Here is a 22,135-nt window from a genome sequence, read left to right as displayed (position 1 = left end):
TTTTTATATTTAGTCTTGCAGACATCAATGGGAGAATGACCAATGATTTTACAGTAATTAAAAAAGTGGAGGATCCAACCAGTCATTAGTTAGATTGAAGGGCAAGCAATAATCACCTAACAATGTAAACATTTAGTGTTGTATATGTTGGCATATGCACTGTTGAATGTTGCGGTGTTGCATTGACCATTAGATGTTGCAGTTCTCGGTGGATATTATTTGTCAGGTTTAAGTAATAAATAGAAGAATCTTGTTTGATCTTCTACTTGTTCTTTGGCATCAGCAAGCATGCCATCATCAGTGTCACTTTTTAACTCATTCGTATCTTCAAATATGCTCAATTACACACCACCTAATCCCAACTGCAATGATGCACCCACCTCTTCATTTATCTGTGAGGCATCTTCTTGACTGACATACGATCTTCTTTCTGGCCCCTTCAGATATATAGGTGATATTCCATAGTGATGTTAGGTTCTATGAACTACAAATAAATTCCTCGCTCTTCTATAGTAAAGCATGTTCCCATGTTTTAATGAGTAGTGATGTCAGTCTCTATGAACTACAAATAGCTGCTTCGTTCTCCTAAGCGAAGCCTGTTCCCATCGTTCACAAAGGAATTGACAACCCGATATAGTAGTTAATGACAAAATAACGAAGCTTTGGAAACCCATCCCTTTGCGGCCTCCACTAACCAATGAGGTTCTCCTAAGCTATGGGAAATCAATCCTCTATTAAATCGGATGTGTTAAAGAGGCCATTGAGTTCAAAAAAATAAAAGAAATTGTTACCAAAGTATTTTTCCCTCATCAATTGTGAACGTGTTTGCAATAATTGCTTTGAATTCCTCGTTTGCCTCTATATAATCATCAAAGGCACTCTCCCAAGCCTCTCCACACACCATTATAGGATTAAGTGTATAGACAACCATGTGAAATGGTGTGGCATGTGGTCCTAACTCCTCTAAATGATGGGTTGATAATGTTATTTGTAGAACTCAGCAAAAGGTGCCTCTCATGAATGGTATCTCTATCTCATTCCAATATGGTCTTGTAAATCTCCCCAAAACTAGGAGAATCTGCATTTGCGTAATAATGTCTTCTAAAATATTCGAGTGTTACTCACCACTACAATCTTCTCACTAATCATCATTTAACACCCTTTGTGTCACACTCTGCCCCTTCAATGTTAGAACATATAAATCTAAAAAACCTTCATGAGTTCCATAAGTCACACTTATGAAGGATTTATATATAAAAATATATAAAGCTTTGTGAATGGCATTCATCTCCCTAGCCTTTTAGAATCATGTTATTACATTAGTTGCTTTATTAGTCTAATCCATATCAATTTTTTTTCTTCACAATATTGAATAAAGAGTTATTCCTTTTTAAATCAAGGTTGAGTGCTAGATGGTGTTTGTTAACCCTAACCAAGCATGTTGCACATGGAGTATTGATGTTTTTTTTTGCATATCTTGTTACCAAAGGCACTTATATAAGTGACTATCAATTAACATCTTCTTTATACTAAGCTTGCAATTGTAGGATTATTTGATGGAGCTTAATGCTTTTATTGAGGGAAGTCATGGTTTGTGCTTACATTCTCCTTGACACTTCCCTCATGACATTGTTGATCACCTCTGGTGAGTGTTGAGGTGTCTTAAGGAAAGTTGTTCTTATGTGCACTTACCTAGTGTCGTTGTCCTCGAAATCACATAACCATGGGGGTTTGTTACTATGATTTATTATTGATATCCCATGTTAGATAATGCACATTATGTCCTTGGTTGGCATCATCATTTCTTGTTTGGAGGCTTGCATCTAGCACATATGGTGTTTGAAATGTGATTGAGGGCCTTGCATAACATTTCTCAAACATTTGATTTACCCTTAGCACATTTATGATGAGGGATATCCATCAACTAAGAGTTTCCTTAAATATTGTTGGTTAATTATTGCTCCTTAACATAGTGAATTAGTTGTTGGGCATGTTTACATGTGTTCATAGGGTTTCACTTGTATTATTGTTGCATGCTTTTGATTGGTGAACCTTGAAGTAGTGCACCCACCCTTTGTTGCATAATTGATGTCCCTTTTGGTGGATGTCTTGATGACATGGAAGAGTGGTTGTGGTTTGTTAGAAGAATGCCAATGGATATTTATAGTTTGGCTATGATGTGGCATGTTGTGAGTAGTTATTTTCTTGATAGAGGAAATCACTCCCCTCATTTGGCATCTTCTCATGCATTTGGAGGCATTCAGACCTTGCTTGGGTGGTCTTCTATATTGACACCCATGGTTTTGGTCACTTGGTATGTTATTTCACATTGTATCATATAGTTTCTCTTGGTTTGGGAAGATCCTTTATTACCATATTGGAGAGTGTCCTAGCCTCATTACACAATCTCTTAGGGTGAACTATTTATCATATTACTTGGAGGAGAGGTGTTGGTACATGTGCATTTAACCACTTTGGCACATTGATTGAGGACACCCCACTTCTTTGAGGAGGTTATAACAACTTTATGGAAAATTGTGGCACATGTTTCTATGGGATTACTATTTATGGTCAATTTTGTTGATCCTGGGAGATAATTCCATAATATCTTTATACTATTTCCATTTGGAGGAGTTACGTTGTTTATCTACAAGACTCTAATTACCTTGGCATATTCTTTGAATTCACTCCACTTGAAAAGGTGGTCATGACCATTATTTGCAAATATTGTTTTTATGGATTAATATTGAAGGATGAGTTGCTCTCTTCTTGGAGAAACAACCTTAACATCTTCTATTTTGGCCATATATTTGGCCTCTCTAGGCGGCTAACTACCTTGTCTAAGAGACTACTCCCATTTTGGCATGAGTATTTATAGGTGAAGTTATCTAGCTACATGGGTTACCCACAAAGATCATTTTGATAGGGACTCTCGCTTTACATATACATTTTGGACAAGTTTGCGGTTAGTGTTGGGGACTTAGTTAAACCTTAGCACTACATATCATCTATAAATAAATGGAAAGACTGAAAGAGAAAATCAGGTTATAGAAGATATGCTTATAATGTATGTCATGGATAATTAGACTCAGTGGGAAGAGTACTTACCATTGGTAGAGTGTTCCTATAATAACAATTAGCACAATTAAATTAGGATGCCTCCTTGTCAAGCTCTCTATGGGAGGCCATGCAAGACACCATTGAGTCGACGAAAGGATGGAAGACACAATAATAGTCACGATAGGATTGTTTCAAAAATGGAGGAATAGGTAAGATAGATTCAACGAAGTTTAAAGGAAGCACCAGATAGGAAAAAGAGTTATGTTGATGCACATAGTACCGATCTAAGTTTTAAAGTGGGGGACTGAGATTTTACTTTTATTTTTTTAGTTATTCCTAACACTATTCAGTTTGAGAAAGGTATGAAGTTACCACCTTGATTTATAGGACCTTTTTGAATCAAAGAGAAAATTGGACCAGTGTCGTATTGTCTTGTACTACCACCCCACTTGCATAAAACTCATGATGTTTTTATGTATCTGTCCTATAAAATTATGTTTCTGATGAATCCCACAAAATCGACTTGAGGGAATTATAGGTCTCAGACGTAGGAACCATAATGATCAAACCAATATGCATATTATACCATAGGGTTCGATAGCTCAGGCATCACTTGATGGACCAAGTTAAGATATAATGGGACAAGTCTAACCCAAGATCTGCTACCCGGGAGGACACAAAGACTATATGTCGCAATTACCCTCACATTTGACCATTTATGATGTCCATTTTGACTTAGATAGCTACCTATGCTAATGCTCTATTTGCATTTCCATGTTATTTATTTATGAACGCTATGTAATATTGATGCATTTAGTTAGACAAATGAAACTACTTATATAAATCATTAGATAGATTAGGTATTGATGATTGAAATGTTTGATGTATGACCTAATGTATGACTTACTTGGTTATGATTTATCTAGTGCATGACTTATCAGAGTTATTGTTGTTTCATGTATGGCTTAAGTAGATATGGTTTATCTAATGAATGACTTAGTGAAATTATGATTTATCTAATGTAAGATTTATTTCTAGTATGAACTACAAAATTAACACGTGGATACTAGAATTAATAATATGATGTTTAAGATCACGTATCTATATCTACTTTGTTGTTATATATATGCATGGATGAGAACTAACCTACAGATTGGAAAGAACTATATGATAACCAAGATCTACTCTTCCATTGGGGAAGGTCGAAACATCTAATGAGGAATGGTATGATGTACATTGTTATATTACATTTGGTATCTACTTGATATGCACTCTTATGACATGGGTAAAATGTAAATGGCAAGTGACAAGACTACCTGACTGGATTATTCGATGACAATTATCCAACCAGCACTGTAGTGTGGTCCATATTAGGGTGTTGACCTAGTTGTAAGGAGGGGTGGAGGCTTTTCCCACCATGTAACCTCCAAACCTAGAATCATGGGAGGGCAGTGATGGACACACTCCCCTAGATGTGTGATGACGATTACCAGTTGCCTGCTGGGGAAGTTAGGTCGATATAGTTGACGCTTCCACCATATTGGTTTTATCAGTGGTTAGATTATTATAGCTGATGCCATAGTATATAACAGTAGAGGATGGATAGGGTGGGAACAGAAATAGGTTAGGAAGGATAGGAGGATATAGATTAGTTGGAGACTCTTGATGGGAAGTGGTATCATTTTCTGACTTATTAAATTTTACTACTATAACTCTCTCTCTATTTTGTTATGCCTTATTGTCAAACTTCTTTCGAACTCCTTGTATCTTTTTCACTCTAACTTTAGGACAAAGTTTTCTGAAGGAGGGGTGTATGTAATGCCCTACTTAATATTATCATGCAAATTTTATTAGTGTTTAAATTACCTGAAAATATTGACTTATAATTATCAAGAAATATTGGTAGATACCTACATTTGTGAAACTGTAATTTTATTTACTGATATAAATTTTATTATTGTTATTATTCAATTCCCAACTTGTCTTCTCAAATTTAATTTTGGATAGGATATGGTCTCCTTCCATTTATTCCAAATTAAATATCCATATCCCAAGGTGTCTTCTCAAAATCTACTTGGGAGAAGATATGGTCTTCTCCAATTAATTTCCAAATTAAATATTCATATCTTATCCCCAAAATGTCATCTCAAATCTACTTGAACAAGATATGGTAAGAAAAGTCAAGGATACTAAATGAAAGGATGAGGGGGTAGTCATGAAATTAATGATAGGTGGTTGAGGTGGATGGGAGGAAGAGACATAAAAGGGGAAGGATGATGAGATGAGAAGGGGGAATCCTTGGTCTTGGCTTTGTTTTGGAGGATTTTTCTTTGAGGGAGGAATGTGGAGAAAGTGAAGGGAGATAATGGAGAGATAAAGATGGGATATAAAACTTGGATCTGGAGATTTTTTGTTAAACTTGGACACACTACTTTTGGTTGGACTTGGGCTCAGAGGGCTAGGGAACCTGTGGAGGTTCTTTGGGCTAGGAATTACTTCCTAGTTGGTTGGGAGGCAAAGCCAGTCGGGTAGTCAAGAGGAGCATCCCAACAAAGTCATGAGTTTAGGAGAATCTCAAATAATCTATTGGAACAAGTATTATCAATCATTTATTTTATTTATGTAAATTATTACAAGTTATACATGTTGCAGATAAATTGTTACTATAAGCCAATGATAAGCAGGCTATATCATTTAGGTGCTCGACCATAGGGAGAGTATACTGTTAAGGCATCACCTTTAGGTGCTACCATATGCGTTCGACCATAAGCTAAGTAAATTGAAATTAGATATGTCATTGTGGTTTTTTAGTTATACATGTTGCAGATTAAGTTAATTTATGTTCATGCTTATGATGTTTTATAACCCTGAAATTTTCCTTGTTATGAAAATTAGTGAAATTATTTGAATGAGTGTAGTATTAGTTAGAGGACCTATATTTGGGTCCTCACAAAATGCAAAAAATAAAAAATATACCTATATACATTAAGGATACTCTATAATTCTACTATCAACACAATCTCCTCCTCAATTATCTTCTCCTCAATTAGGTGCACCGGAATAAGAATTGATACATCAATGGTATAACAATTTAGAAATGATGGAATTAATATAAGAGGTATGGGTATATAATGTATAGAAGTTACCTTCAGTCCATAAAATCCCATAAAGCCTTGAATTATTCACTGAAATTATTCTCATAAAAACCGATAAAACACCTAAGGAAATACACGAGAGAAATTGAAATTCTATGGGAGAATGAAAAAAGGTGCCCTGAATTAAAATTATGTGTGATATAATTGCCACAAAACCTTGATTTTATAAAATATAAGAAAATTAGCTTAAAAAACAACCTTTTTTTAGAGATTTGGGCAAACTACTTACTAAAATAGTTGGACTCTAAAAATGAAGGCCAATTGGATGTTTGGTTATTATATAGGGAGGGAAAGCCTTGTTTCTATGGATTACCCTTTCATTTTAGAGTGGGTAATGATATATGATATAAATTTTTTTATTTAATATTTGGGATAAACATTATTAATCACTATTTTGACATAAAAATTCACAGCCTCAAAATTTTGAACCCTCAAATTTTAGCCATGGGAAAAAATTTTACCCTAAAAATTTCAATGCATTAATCTAGAGTATAAATTTATTCCAACTAATAATAGGGACGGCAAAGGTGTTGTAGAAAAATGTGGACTTAAAGAATCAAACAAAAACATCCGAGTTTTCTTCAATGAACATAAACACAACACCACCAATATAGATGCCACAAATTAAAATGAAAGTCTATTCTACTCCAACAGTTAGATACAAAAATTATAATAATCGAATATGGTAATATATATAATGGTGAAATTATAATTTCCAATATTTTGACCAAAATTGAGAATTTTAATACTGAAAATATTACTTCAAATCCCAAAACCAAAATCGATAATTTTTGAATCAAAATTTATTACACTTCCCAAAAATGAACCAATAAAATCAAGAGGGAAAGGATTCTCGAGAAAATGCAATGTAAAAAAACATAAAACACAATGAGAAGAGTTACCTATAACACTATGTTTGGACTATTGAATTTTAAATTCAAATGATATGATAGTTTGCAAGAAAGTCTCCTATATTACATATGACTATTATGATTATCATTGAGCATATGGAAAAAAAGAAAATAGAAAAAATATTATTGAATTATTAAATGGGATCCGATCTCTCAAAATTAATCCCAATATCATGCTATAATGGCCAACAAAAGCGAGAATCTCATCGTAATCCAAATGAGGAGGGAAAAATAGCTACCCAAATCCCCACTTTTGCAAAATTGGGGTGAATGGAAAGTTGTAGCTCTTTAAGGCCTAACTTTTTATTTTATTTTTTTAAATAATGAAAACATAATATATAATAAAGTTATAATTTATTTCATTTTTATGTTTTTTCAGCCCGCAAAATGAGAGGGTTATCCTGTTTTGATGTTTACCATCTATTGATGTCAATATGCACTTACCATTAATTTTATTTATATGGCTTTCATAGTTTATCTTAATTTAATTTAAATGTATTATTATTTTTATTTTTATTTATTTTATTTTATTTTATTTTTTATTTTATTTAAATTGAAAATAAATACCAAAATAGATATGACTATTGTTATGCTAATAAACAAAGTAGATATTCCATAGTAATAACTTAATTATTATGTTGGTGGCAGACATTTAACTTCCATGGAATATGCTGGAATATCCATAGTAGTAATGATACATGATAATAAAATTTGTGTGCAATTTAGGTATGATCTTTTAATTAATTTATCTCAAATTAATTTATTTAACAAAATGTCATATCAATACAAGTCACATTGAGAATGCGGTATTGATAAACCATGGTATTAGCACATGGTAAGAAGAGCTATTTACAATTTAAGAGTATCCACGGGAAGTGGGAGTGGATCTACATGGCTAAAAATATTGTTATATGTTATATAACTCTTATATTAATTAATTTTATAATAATAATTAAGTTATAATTCAGTTAACTTTTATGATTTTTTTAATGTGGACAACGTCACATGTATAATGGGTTTAGAGTTTTGATTGTTATCACACAACCCTCATTATAATAAAACAAATTAATTATTTTATAGTTAAAAATATTTTAGATATAGTATATTTTAATTCAATTTTGAAACCATTTTTTAATTAAATTAAAAATGAAAATGTGTCAAAACTACATTTTAAATAAATATCAACTCTCTATGCATGGCTAATATAAAAAATAATCCTAGCATCCATCTATTGGTCATTAACGATTAAATTAAAATTATAGAATTCCTATTCCAAGATATACAAACTTATCAACATAGTAAAATTAAGAAAGCATAAATATGTTTTCACAAATTCAATTATATGTATTTTAAATTTGTAAATTATGTTTTCCATTTTTTTTTAATGACTAATATTTATATTAATGTGCATAAATATATATTTGTAATTTTTTTTAATATTTAATGTTTTCATTTTCTTTTTGTTTTGTCTAATTGATGGTAAGTTATATCTGGAGGCCTTTTATTTAACTCTAGTGTGATGTTGATTTCGATTTGAAGAACTTTCACTCATATGTTTAGTCTCTGAAATATTTTTCTATTAAAATTGTGCAAAACTTGAATACATTCTCATTTCTCTCTTTATGCATGGAATTTAAAGATACAATTGAAAGTATAATAAAACCACAATACATATATTAATGTTTCACTAACCTCATTATTCACCAAAACCCCCCATTTAATGAATGTGAAATATGAGGGACACTTCCATGTGATTTGGAAGAGAATGATACTGCAGTATCAAAAGAAAATTTTAGATGGTTAATGACAAATGAATAAAAATATTTTAGGAAACAGATCAAAATATATTTAAATCTAACAAAATACACAAAAATTTAATGGGAAAGGTAATCATTTTTCATTTTTCTCTAATAGGAAGATATATGTTCAACAATACACACAGTCTAATATAGGTAACACCTATATTACCACCTATTGCAACTTTTATACTAAAAATGGTCATATTTGTAGTATAAAGTTACAAAAACAAATTCCTTAGTTCTTATTGTGATAAAAAAAAAAAAAAAAAAAAAAAAGAAAAAATCCATGAAATTGAAATATACTCTAACATGCATAAACATATATAATGAAATAAAAGAAGAATCCAATGTTTCATTTACTAAATTGTAATATAATTACATCCATGCATCGTCAATTTCCTTTCATCATTTCAAATACGAAATATCATGAAAAGTACACACCCTTAGCTTTGAGGATTGTGATCAATACAATGTCATAGAGTCTCACAACATGCCAAATTTCAATGAGCTACAACTTTATTCTCTATAGTTATTCCCCATATTTTATTTTTATTAAACAATATCTCATGTTCTTCTTAATTTCTACTCACTTAATTATTTTATATATCATCCATGTTATAATTTAAGGCTCCTCTTCAATAGCTTCCTCACATTTTTCCACAAGATGGATATTTGTTACCTTCAAGAATTTATAATCTTCTTGATTTTGGAGCAATGGTTGTCCTACTAAGAGCTCTTATACTATCCTTCACTACTCTCTCTATTTTCTCTCCACATACTCACTTCCCTTCCCCTTCAAGGGTTATTAAATTCGTAATGAATGAGAACTCCCCACCTTTCTTGTGTTATACATGACTACTTCAAGCATTAAATGAGATAACTTAGTACCCTGCCAAACATATGCGTGATTCACCATTTGCTCCTTTATGTGTATAAATTGATACATAATTGTTTCAAATTATTTCATTCTCATCCTTTTCCTTCTATTATTTTGAGGATAACTAGTTCTTAATATAAATATATTAGCATCTTTATGTTCCTTAATCTTACCTTTTTTCTCGGTTGTCCCACCTATCATAAGGTAAATCCTTCATTTTTCTTCCAAGTTGAAGATTCTCTAAAGAAGCTAGATGCGCAGGAAGCCCTTGCACTTCTCTATATACACCATCATTTCTTCTACAATGTCCCATCCTTTCTCCACTACATCATTATCTTCATTATGATAGCACATGAGTGCTCACTAGGAAATCTTCTTCATAGATCCATAAATCATTATTTTGAAAATTTATTCCTCACTCAAAGCCCTTGAAGTTTCGTATTGGAACTATATTATTTTTGAGAAATATCTACGCTTACAAATTCATTTTATTGGAGATATTTCTCCCTTAGATAATTCCATGTGGTCATTCACTAGTTAGAGGTATCTTCGATGATGTCCAAATTTTGAATTCACACCTTATTAAATCCTTTTTACTAGATATTTATTTACCCCCTTCACATATGCATTCCAACCACACAATATCATTTATGCATTAATTTGAATTTTGGATTATTCTTTGATAATAACATAATCTCAAATATCCTTTTCAACTGACCATAGTTTCCATCTTAGTATATGGGCTTTTTTTTTCTTTTCTCCATACACTCTACCTAATAAAATTGAATAAGTTGTTTACTCACTTATATTTTGTATCTAAAATATTCCTCTTTTTTGTAGTCATTATGATCCCCTTCAAGCCTAACTAGAAGTATTTCAACACATGCAACACCTACCCTGCCAACTTATTCAAATTAGGCATCCACTCAGAATCCACTTATATATAGAAATAAAGAGAGAAGAAACTATGTAAATATCTCTCTGTAAGGAAAAGAAAACCACAAAGGACAATAGATATGAATGTGTAGAAGATAAAACAATATCATGGACTTTTTCATTAATTTGAAAAGAATTACTTGCATGCATGTTTTTAAGTGATTTAACCATTTCAAAGAAATATATCACAATAGAACTAAGATTGTTTTGTTGTAAGATGATAATTGGCCTTAGTTTTGATATGGCTCACAACATGCAAAAGTTCACTCTACAACATATTTATTCCACACAAATAATTCTCCTATATCTAGGTTTCACACCATAATCCCACAATCTCCACTTGGTAATTAAAATTATTTTAAAATAAGTAATTTCATAAAGATAATTTTTTATCATCAACTTTTATCAAATGACCAAATAGAATCTAATAAAGCTTTAGTTTTTTAAGGGATAAGTAAATAAATATATAAACTAAATTATTTTGAAATGTAATCATAATAATTAGATAATCTTTTTATAAAATGTCATATTTTGTAAGAGATTTTATTTTCTTTTTAATAGGAAAAAGTTTACTCTTTTATTTCTTAATCATAACACTGATTTTTAATTTCCAATATGATGTTAATAATACTAATTAGTTACCAAGCACATTGTATGTTATTCATAGTTTTGCTACATTTATTTTTCGATTTCTTTTCATTGCGTAGATTGAGAAAAAGCTCGGGACAAGTCATGGAATGGAATTAACATTTTGAATTTGAGAGTTATGTTACTACCTTTTTCCTATGTACGCAACTATTTTCTTTTTTGAATTCACATTTGGATTTTGTACTTATTTATTTAAATCAAAAGTGAACCGTTTGACTTTTTGGAATTACCCATTGAATTTTATTATTGTTCAAGAAAAGAAAAAGCAGACAACCAAATTGCAGCAAATTGTCTTTGTAATTAGATAGAAGATGTATATTTTCTTGCCTATACAAAGCCATATCCCTCCATGTAGATGTCACGACATCACAAGGACTCTAATTCTTGTGAGTTGTGGATAAAAGCAATGATGATCATTCTCAATTGTTTTAAAAGCACGATCAATCGATCATTTGATGTAGTATAGTAGCACAGTTGTTAAGGTTCAATGATGTCAAAGGAGATGGATATGCTAATGTCAATATTGTTTTCCCAAGGTATCACACTAGAGGTAAGCAATGGATTTTTGTTAATTTGAGTTATCTTAACATTTTCCAAGCAACTGTCTTTTCCCATTTTCGTCTTAAAGAGTAGTTTACAAATGTTGTTGTGGAAGTTTTTAATATATTAAGCACATGGTACTTATATGTGTATTTCACACTACAATTGTAGGTGCATTTGGGGAAATTCCCTCACTACCTTAATGTCTAAGGAGGCTTTTGAAATACATGACAATTTTCATTTAAATGATTTAGATTGTTTTTAAAATGTGAATTTTTATGATATAAATTTGTTGAAATATTTCCTTCTCGCTCCTCCTTCACCCCAATCCTTCCTATGCCTCATCTTACTCCTCCTCCTCCTCCTCCAAATTCCCTTTCACTCCTCCACCTTCACAAATGCAACCTCCTACACCTCCTCTCCCTGCCCCTCTTCCCCCATCCCCATCCTCCCCATCATGCTATCTACCCACCACCTCCCCCACCTCACCTTCCATATCCTCCTCCTCTCAAAGCTCTCCCCCCAACCGTCTCCCCCACCTCCTCCTCCTTGTTTTTCTCCTTCTACAACTCCCCCCGGTATCTCCTCCACCCCCCACAACCTCCTCTTCCCTCTGCCTCCTCTTCCTTCCCCAACCACCCACATCCTCTTTTTCTCCTCGCTTCCCACCCTCACTCTTCTCCTCCCCCACCCCAACCTCCCCCTCCCCTTCATCTTCCTCCTTGTCATCAGTACCACCTCCTCGTCTTCTTGCTAGTCTTCCCCACTCGACCCTCCTCCCTTTTGTCTCTTCTTCACTTCCTCCTCATTTTTCATCCCTCCTACCCCTCTTCCTCCTCCTCCATTCCTCTTTGTTATCCCCGCCTCTCTTATCTCCCTTCCACCTTCCTTATCCTCCTCATGCACTCCCTTCCTCTCCCACCCACCAACTCTTCCTCCTCCCTCTCATCCTCCACCTAAAATTTCATCTCCATGTCCTGACCATCCTACTTGTCCCTTTCCCTCCCCTTCCTCATAGCTCCACCTTACCTCACCTCACCTCCCATTTTATCCTCTTTATCCTCCCCCTAGCCTCACCCTTTTACCCGCTCTGCTTCCCCGACGTCTACCATTCCATCCTCCTCTTAGTTTTCCTCCCCCCACCTCCCTACCTCATCATCCTCCTCCTCATCCCCTCCTCTCCCCTTACCCAACGTCCTCCTCTTGCTCCTTATCCTTCACCACCACCACCACCTCCTCCCTCCTCTCTTTCCCCCACTACTCCTTTTCCTCCACCATCACCTCCACCTCTTCCCCATCCCTCCCCTTGTCTTCCCACATCTTCTTATCTCTCCCCATCACCTCCTCCTCATCCTCCTCCTCCTTTCGATCCTCCTACAACTACTCCCCACTCCTTTGTCTCCTCCACTTTTGCCTCCAACTCCCCCTCGCTCCCCACTCCCTCTGCTTCCTATTTTTCCTCCAACTCCTGCTCCCACCTCAACCTCACCCTCCCCCTCATCTTCCTCATTATCATCAGTACCCCCTCCCCCTGTTCTTGATAGTCTTCCCCACTTTACCCTCCTCCCTTCTATCTCTCCTTCACTTCCTCCTCATTTTCCATTCCTCCTATCCCTCTTCCTCCTCCTCCATTCCTCTTCGCTATCCCAGCCTCTCTTATCTCCCTTCCGCCTTCTTCTCCTCCTCATGCACTCCCTTCCTCTCCCACCCACCAACTCTTTCTCCTCCTTCTCATCCTCCACCTAAACTTTCATCTCCATGTCCTAACCCTCCTCCTTGTCCTTTTCCCTCCCCTTCCTCATAGCTCCACCTTACCTCACCTCACCTCCCTGTTTATCCTCTTTCCCCCTCCCCCTATCCTCACCCTTTTAACTCCTCTGCTTCCCTGACCTCTACCTTTCCCTCCTCCTCCTCCTATTTCTCCTCCCCTAGCTCCCCTCACTTGCTAACTCACCTCCCTACCTCCTCCTCCTCCTCATCCCCTCCTCTTGCCCTCCTCATCCCCTCATCTCCCCCTCCCTAGCATCCTCCTCTTGTTCCTTCTCTTTCACCCCCATCACCTCCTCTGCCCTCCTCCTCCTCCTCATCCCCTCCTCTCCCCCTACCCAACATCCTCCTCTTCCTCCTTCTCCTCCACGCCCACCACCTCCTCCTCCCTCCTCTCTTTGCCCCACTGCTCCTTTTCCTTTACCATCTCCTCTACCTCTTCCTCCTCCCTCCCTTTCTCTTCCCACATCTTCTTACCTCTCCCCATCACCTCCTCTTCCTTTTTCTCCTCCTACAACTTCTCCCCCGTCCTTGGCCTCCTCCACTTTTGCCTCCAACTCCTCCTCGCCCCCCACTTCCTTGCCTCCACTTTTTCCTCCACCTCCCCCTGCCCCCCACACCCCCTGCCAAACCCCACAACCTCCTCTTCCCTCTTCCTCTTCATCCTTACTCTCCACCTTAACCCTCTTTTTCTCCTCGCTTCCCCCCTTCACCACCCCCACTTCCCTCTCCCCCTCATGTTCCTCCTTTTCCTCAATCCCCCCTCCTCCTCTTATTGCTAGTTTTCCCCACTCATCCCTCCTCCTTTTCTCACCCTCATACCCCTCTTCCTCCTCCTCCTTTCCTCTCTACTATCCAAACCTCTCCTATCTCCCTTCCACCTTCCTCCTCAACTTTCATCTCCCTGTCCTCAAACTCCTCCTCAACTTCATCTCCTTATCCCCACCCTCCTCCTTGTCCCTTTCCCTCCCTGCCTCATAATTCCACCTGAACTCACTTCCCCCTTTATCCTCTTATTCCTCCCCCTGGAATCACCCTTTTGCCTCCTTCGCTTCCCTGACCTCTCCCTTTCCCTCCTCCTCTTACTATTTCTCATCCTCCCGCCTCCCCTCACTCACTAACAAACCTCCCTACCTCCTCATCCTCCTCCTCATCCTCTCCTCTCGCCCTCCCCAACATCCTCCTCTAGATCCTTCTCCGCCACCCCCACCTCATCCTCCTCCATCCTCTCCTTTCCCCACTTCTCCTTTTCCTCCTCCATCTCCTTTGCCTCTTCCTCCTCCCCCCTCTTCTCTTCTCACGTCCTCTTCTCCCCATCACCTCCTCCTCCTCCTACTCCTCCTCCATCTCTGCCTCCCCTCAACGACCTACCCTTCATATGCCTTCCTCCCTTCTCAACCTCTGCCTCTTTCCTCCCCCTCCAAATCATTTTTCGTCTCATCCTCTCCCCTTTTCCTCCTCCTCCTTCTCTCTTACTCCTCCACATGCCTTCCATGCTCCCTCTTTGTCGCCTTCCTCCCTTCCCAACCTCTGCCTCTTTTCTCCTTTTCCACCCCATCCTCTCCCCTTTTTCTCCTCCTTCTGCTCTTACTCCTCCACATGCCTGCCATGCTCCCTCTTTGTCGCCTTCCTACCCTCATCTACCATCCCCTCCCCTCAACCCCCTCATCTTCCTCCTCTTTCCTCCCTTCTCAACCTTTGCCTTTTTACTCCTCCACTTCATCCTATCCCCTTCTCCTCATCCTCCCTCTCCTCTTACTTCTCCACATGCCTACCATGCTCGCTCTTTGTCGCTTCCTCCCCCTTCTCCTCTCCTCCCCATCATAAGAAAATGATTAAAAAAAAAGAAAAATTGCATATCATTTTATTCTCTTAATTTATAATAATAAAAGTTTTTCACATTTCTTCACAATAATAGTACATATATCAATATATACATGGTAATCTAAGAAATAATCTTAATAAAAAATAAAAAATAAATAATTAATCATATAAAAACAATTCAAATTTTGTTACGAAGAAACAAACAAACTCAATATTTATTCTTAATATAAAAGACTATATAAAATCAATATATAAATTATATAAAATCTTTAAAAACTAAAATAAAATAAAATCTCAATTACCATAAACATGAATTCTGGAAACTTCTTAAGATAGACCAAAGGAAACTTCCAAAAATCTCCACTGGTCATAGACGTAAGTACAATGTAACACCACCACGCATGTTCTATAATAATAATAATATTATAATCTCTCATATTCTCATTGGACCAAACAAGGTCAGCAAAAAAACAAAAGACTCTTTACGTATGACAGTATGACAGATGGTCATTGTCTTCATTACCTTTGTCGTTAAGATGTATTTCTAATCTATTGGTGCGCTCTGTTTCACCATTGGCGAGGATTGACGAATGTTGATGAGAAAATGCTCTGACATAAAAGTATCAATAAATTCTACCCAGAGTTGCCGAAAAATAACTATAAACAAGACTTTAGGTCGTTCCATGCTAACTGCGCTACCATTTATTTCTCGCTCTGAATCAATTGGGCGTGGCCATGGTTTCCATACTTAAAAGAAATCTTCACGACTGCGACTGCGACTGCAACGGAATGTAGATCTGTTATCCGCCTTGAACAAAGAAGAAACCGCTTCAAAAAAATCCCATCGCTCGAATAATTAGAGAGACACAACGGTATTTAGAAAGCAGAATATAAACGTTAACATTTAAATTCTAAAAAAGGCGAACCAAAAAAATAGAGAGTTGAAAAAAAGTTAAAAAGTTAAATTCGAAAATGAACCGTGAATTGGTTTTCAAGTAAAAAAAGAAATATTTTCAAAGTTAGAAAGACCGAATAGTCAGTTGCTCGTGAAATATAAAAAACATAATTTCAAAGTCGAAAAGGTAATGGCGAAACTTCGAAAAGCGAAGTGTTGAATTCACAAAGTTAACTCTTAAATCCAAGATGCACAACATGTCAATGATGTCTGGAATAATGGAATAATGAGAATGATTTTACAAAATTATTATCAAGCAATATTCAATAAAAGTAATTATAAATATTTTTTATTAAATAGTAAAATTGTCAAAATTTGAAAATAAGTTATATAATAGGAAAATTTCTTATTAAAATTTATATAGTTTAATAACATTTTTCATTAACAAATATAAAATTATATGGATTAATGATATTCTTAATTAGAAATTTAAAAAATTTTAATTTATATTTTTTTTTTTAAATATAAATATAAATACTTTTCTTAACATTTCCAAACCATGATAGGCTAAATACTTTTCAACTTTTCCAACTATTTTTGAAATACTTTTCTTCTTTTTTTATTATTATTATTATAAATACTTTTCTTAGCATTTCCAAATATTTTTAGAATACTTTTCTTCTATTATTATTATAAATACTTTTCTTAACATTTCCCAACCATGATTTCCAAATATTTTTAGACCGCCGCCGCCGCCGCTGCCAGCAGCAGCAGTTATTCTATTCTTGTTTTGTTGTTAACCGGTAGCTTAAACACTCACACGTTGTTATTATTCTATTATTGTTTATTCTTAACAGGTAGCTTAGAAATCAGAGTAGGCCTTCGCAGCAGGCTGACTTCGCCATGGCGTATATATTATATATATTTTCAATGAAATTTACCCGATTCTTGACTTGCATACTGTACAATGACCTGCATCTGGTCATGCCATGAAAAATTCAAACTTCTCTTTTTACAATTATCGAGAAAAAGAAAATGCATAATTCACTTGATTCGCTGAGCTCTGAGGTCACAGTATCGAATCCGGGTCTATATGTATTTTTTCGCGCATCGAATCCCGGTCTATATGTTTTCTTTCGCGCATCGAATCCCGATCTATAAGTTTTTTTCGCGCGTAGATGAAACGGGTCACTTTTATTTTCGCGCGTAGATGAAACGGGTCACAGTTTTGTTCAGGGAACCATAGAAATTTCTGAATGATTTTGAGAAAATTTTTAAATGTTAAATTACTCGTTTAATTGTCTGTCTTATTTTTTTTTTGTTATTTTTAGACATGACTATGAAAATATTTTTAAATGTTAAATGGCTGTTCAATAGCTTATCCAACAACCCCAAATTTACAAAAATAAAACAAATAAAAAAGAAAAAAGAAAAAATATATTAAAAAAGCAAAAAAAAAACCCTTACAAATTTTTTTTATGAAAATACAAATTACATCTATAAGCTTCAAAATTTTGCGTGCCTAACACCATCAAAAAACTATTTAAAGAGTGCTCCAGTTAGATTGGTTGAAAATAAAAAATAGTGGATTCCAGCGAAAAATTCCCTCACTACAAATCTATCTAGAAATGGCTGAAAAATGTCGTGCATCAGGGTCATGAAGGAATGTTGTTTTGCAAATCTCTTCATTCTTTATTTTGATATGGTGGTAACCGGATCTTAAATTAATGTCACTAGATCTTAAATTAATTAATGTCACTGTATCTTAAATTAATTTTTGAAAATACGTTGGCCCCTGATCAAACAAATTGTCAATTCGGGGTAAAGGGTATTTATTTTTTATCGTCAATTCGGGTTAAAGGGTACTTATTTTTTATGGTCAGCTTATTTAGCTGACCATAATCAATGCATAGTCTTAAGGTTTCGTTCTTCTTTCTCACAAAGGGTAAAGGGTATTATTTTTGATGGTCAGCTTATTTCGTTGACCTAAATCAATGCATAGTCTTAAGGTTCCGTTCTTATTTCTCACAAATAGCACAGGGCTCCCCAAGGAGACACACTAGGGCGAATGTATCATTTATCCAAAGTTCCTGATGCTACATTCTGAGTTATGTTAACTCGGGAATGCTCATGGGGTAAGGGGCTTTCGAAACGGGAGCTACTCCAGGCATTAATTCAATGGTAAAATCAATATCACCCCTATGTGGCAATTCAAGGATGGATTCAGGGAACACATCCACGAAATCCTGAATTACAGGAATAGTCTCCAAAGAAGTCATCTTGTTTCTGTCATTGGTGTATCCTACTTGGACAACATAAATCTAGCAACCCTTTCTAATGCATCTTCCGAGTTGGTTGGCTGTAATAGGATGTAATTTAATGTTTTTCTTGATTCCTTGAATTTCCTTTCTCTGTCCCGACTCGGTGAGATAGCTTACAAATTTTTCTTTACAATCAACTAGGGACCAACAACCTTCCAACCAGTCCATCCCTATTAATACATTGTATGAACCCAAAGGGAGGATGTTCAGATCAACATGGATAGGTTGCCTTGAAACTATTATAGGGCACTGTTTTTGCAGACACTCTCCTTTTTGTTCCGTTGGCTAGCTAAACTAGTGAAGACTTCTTAAATTTACTACTTTGTAGCAGACATTTCTCTACTGATAGACTACTTGCAAATCTATTGCAAACACCAAAACTCTAGAGGCTGGAGTTGGTGATGAGCCTTACTTTCATATTTCTTGTATCACCCTACACTATGAGTGTCACGTGTATGGGTGATGCCTTCAAAAATTTGAACACGAGTACAACTATTTGCAAATCTATTCCAAACACCAAAATTTCAAATATCTAAATTGACAATAAAACTTACTTTCATATTACTTGTATCCTTATAACGAACAATAAAATTAAATTTTAAACTACTAAATAAAACTAAAATCGCACAAGATACCCAAAGTTGAAAACGGACACAGCCCAAACATAAAGGACTTAAGCCCAGGAACAACGCATGAAAAATAGTGACAAATGGTTAATGATGCCAGTCAACTGAGATGGGGTTGGCACAAATTGACCTGGTTGGGCTGTGCCAAGTGGCAGGACCCTCCTTGTCACATGGGAAGTTGGGGGGTGACAGTCATAGATTAAGTTTGGGTGGAAGTGGAACGCTCAGGTGGAGGCCGGACGCCTACGCTAGTGAAAATCCTTTTGTTTTCGAAAACCACAGCAATGTCAATCGTTTGACCTCACAATCGCCAACTTTTTTTGTCAATTCACACACGCATGGTACACCATAGATTCTGTGAGAACCCATGTCATTAATGACGGAATCAACCAGTGGGGTTGAAAATTGAAAGCATGATAAGATACCCTATTCTATAAATAGGGAGGCAAGCCATTGGAGTGTGTGGATTCTTAATACTTTCAGCGAGAAACCGGCACACAGAAGCCAACCAAGCCAGAAACTGGTAAGCGATCTGCTGCTACTTTGCAATGGCGATGACAAAAGATGGGTGGGGATACCAGTCGCGGATCAATAAACTGAACACTTTTATGGGCAAGAGCGCGGTGGGTCGATACTTCAAGCTGGACGCCTAGAATTCATGCTTCACAAGAGAGCTCCGGGCGGGAACGACAACATTCTGACAATGGCTTACATTCTAGCCGTCAACGCCAGCATTCTCACTAACTCGCGCAGCCCCTGCATGGTGGCCGACTGCACACCCACTTGCAGTGACTCGTCCATTGCCGCGAGCTTGTGCCAGTGGTGCAGCGCTAACGGGGTGGTGTTGAGCTTGGTGAGCCCCGGTGTCATGCCCCCAGGCCTGCGGTAGTCTTCCAACCACTCTTGGCGAGGTGCGGCACCACTGAACACTTTCTTTTCACCAATACTAATGTTCATGGACTACGCCTAATTCACTTTCTCTTACTTAGTTTGTTTTTCGCAACCAAGTATTATTAAGCATAACCTTTATACTAATGAGCACCCATACTCATTCATTATCATCAGCAATTATAAAAGAGAACAACAATTGCACAATATAAAGGGAGGGGCAACTACCTAAATAATGAGTCTTCCCAACAATATATTAAGATTATCAGTTTACAATACACATGTATGTCTTGGCAAGGCCAAGTCCCATACTTAGCCAATTTTACATCAACACAACCTTCGTGCACTCCTTGCACAATGAGCGGGTGCTCACCCGAGCCACCAAGACACCCTCGCCAAGTCTCGGCACAACAACACAACCGTACATCCAACCCAGGCACATCTTGCCCAACACCTTCACCTTTCACCGTGAGTGATTCCAACAAGTGCATTCCACCAAGGAGGGTACATGAGCTATGCGCTCATCTCCCCTCTAAAACTGCGCACTTACAACCTCTCTCCAAGAGCAAAGATCGAATGTGTTGTCGAATTGATTAAGTTTGAACGCTCAACTCACAAGTGTATATACCCATCGTGGGGTGTGGGTGGGCTGCCCAGCCGACCGCCCACACACCCCTTCATCGCATCGTTTGGGTGTTCCATAAGTCGGCCATACCCCATCATCGTAGGTCGGTCACCCCTCCACCGCGAACGCTCTTCGCAAGGGTATAACTTCGCACCATGCCTTAGTATTTTTCACATGCTCGCACAACCTTCGTCGCACTTCATCGCATATCGTCCATCGTTCTGTCGCACGCTCGTTTGGTCACTCCTTCGTTCGGTCGCACAATCGCCCGTCGTACCTCCATCACATGCCTATCGTGTGTGTGCGCCCGGTCGCCCAGCGCCCAACCGTCGCACAACTTCGAAGGCCTTACATCCTCCTCCACCTGAAATCGTTGTCGTCCTCGACAACATACCATCTCGATAGTCATCCACCAAGATCATCATTATCCATGATGTCAACTCCTCCACATACGGCAAACATCCCTGCAACATATGCAGAACTCCATCTCCATCATGTCTCACCTTAGTGACCAACTGCCACCAAGCTCTCCATACCAAGGTATACACCTCATCGGTATGTCATGTATCAGATATCATCTCGATCCATGATCATCGACCCCTTTTGCCACAATCTTCACTGCAACATCCTGTGTCGACCTCATCATGTGTCATCCCTCCATGTAGTCTTTCATCAGATGCTCCACCATGCCAACACATTCATACCATGTGTCACCATGTTGACCCAACAACAACATCTCTCTGTATGCCCCTGCCAAGTGTAAAACTGATAGTCACATCTCTCTGTCATGTGTTGTCTCGTCTCGACTAATGCCAACATACCTCTGCACATTGGTACCCCTCATGACTCGAACTAGTCGGGTGATCAGTCCAACCATACACCCAAATCACAAGAATGCACATCCTTATGCCACCACAAGTCTTCCCCTGACTTCTGCTACATCTCGGACTCATCAAGAATCTATCTATCATCCCATGCTCAGGTCCATGGAAACTCCATCCCATCTGCAACATGTCCAAGCCATGGTCTTGTTGCACAAGAGTGTACAACCTCTCCACTAGCTCATACATCTCCATAACAGTACCTGCACAACATCCTTTGCTTCGGCACTCCTCATAGAATGTCCATAAATGACACTTCCACACATGCACCTGCTTCATGTCCCTGCACAACTGCCATGCTCCATATCTTCAACCTGATGTCCATGACTCTAGTTGTCCATGATGTCCAACCCATGTAGACTCCATCCCAACCTCTGGTCAT

The sequence above is a fragment of the Pinus tabuliformis genome, chromosome 5_1 (genome assembly GCF_031772625.1).
Source record: "Pinus tabuliformis cultivar Carrire ecotype Pingquan chromosome 5_1, CPIR1, whole genome shotgun sequence".
NCBI classification, from domain to species: Eukaryota; Viridiplantae; Streptophyta; class Pinopsida; order Pinales; family Pinaceae; genus Pinus; species Pinus tabuliformis.
The sequence above is the reverse complement of the archived record's forward strand: the minus strand, read 5'-3'. Positions refer to the sequence as shown.